Genomic DNA, 1,636 nt, shown 5'->3' on the forward strand with positions numbered 1-1,636 from the left:
TTTCTATCCTAAGAGACATTCCCTAATAAAAAATTTTCCATAGCCAGCAGTTAGGAAAACCACAGAAAATTTAAGCAACTCCTGAAGAAAATTATTAAACAAAAATGTTTCGACTGTGGTTACATGATGGGTACATTCACTTTATGAAAACTCACTGAGGCAAACACTAATGATTTGTATACCTTTCTGTTTGTATATATCAATAACATTTTTACCTAAAAGTACCTTAACTAATTAGTTGAGTATAGCAAGCTATTAGGATTTTCTGAGTTTCCAGTTCCTCTTCTACACAGTACAAACACTACCATGCACCTTACAGTTATTATGAATTTAAATTAAATAATATGCATAAAGTGTCTGGCCTGGAGCTTGCCATACAGAATGTTCTCAGGCTTGTTCACTCCTTATCTTTTTCAGCTTCCTTCTTTTCCACCTTCACGAGCTTTTTCTAGGTTTGAATTCCGATAAAATCAAAGGGACATCCGCTAGTCCAGACATGAGACTCTGAGGATGTCTGTGCCCTCAGGAGGAGCCCAAACAAGTCAACCTCTGATATTCTTGGGTAATAGGGAAAATGTGAAACTAGGACAGGATCCCTGTTATAACTGAAAGCCAGCCAAACACTGTCGCGAGGTGCCAATGATAATAAGCGGACTTGCTGCCGAAATTACAGTATTTGCTCACTGTGCAGATTCTTCCGACAGGAAAATCCAGGGATAAGTCAAACAGACAGCAGTGTGAACGATCAAAGCAGGGGGCTTTCCCCATGGCATGGGTGTATCAGGGAATTTGAGTTTACTCTTTGGTGCCAGTCTTACAGGAATATTTGGTTGACTCATTGAGATCTGAATCAATGGCTACTTTCAAGTTCACCGTCTTCTGACACTAAATTTTGGGAAATTGAGATTTCTGCTGTGAGTAGTATGTGGCGCTGACTTACTTTTTTGGAGATGATTTTCCTGGAGTTTCCTATTCTACCTAGTTTGGTGTCCAAGGTAAACCAGTCAATGTTCAATCTAGCCAAAGAATTTGCTAAAGCTCCCCTGCAGAAGCTCCTTGTCTCAACAGCTGACCATGACCTTGATCGTCTTTGCTTTTCAGCTGCTTTTTCAGCCCTGGCCTGGGGCTGCTCTTTGCAGTGCTCACCTGGTTATATTATCCCACAGAACTGAGCAGGTATTACCCCATTAATTCTCCATTTCTTTGGGATAGGGAGGCTGTGGCTTCCATTACTACTGTGCCACCTTAGACACATAAGGGCTATATTTTCTCCTCTTAAGGATTTATTTTCTTCTTTCCTTCCTTCATGGTACTGGGAATCTAATCTAGGGGTGGTCTACCTCCAATCTATACTCTCAGCCCTTTTTATATTTTGTTTTGAAAAGAAAAAAGTTCTTGCTAGGTTGTTGAGAACCTTGCTAAGTTGCTGAAACTGTCTTTGAACTCTCAATCCTCTTATTTCAGCCTTTCAAATACTAAGCTGGGAGTGGTGGCGCACACCTGTAATCTCAGCATTCAGGAGGCTGAGAACGCAGTTCGCAGACAGCCTCAGCTACTTAGTGAGGTACTCTGCAACTTAGTGAGACCCAGTTTCAAATTAAAGAATAAAAACTAGGTCAGAGGATGTAGCTCGGAG

The sequence above is a fragment of the Muscardinus avellanarius genome (assembly GCF_963383645.1).
Source record: "Muscardinus avellanarius genome assembly, chromosome: 1".
NCBI lineage: Eukaryota > Metazoa > Chordata > Mammalia > Rodentia > Gliridae > Muscardinus > Muscardinus avellanarius.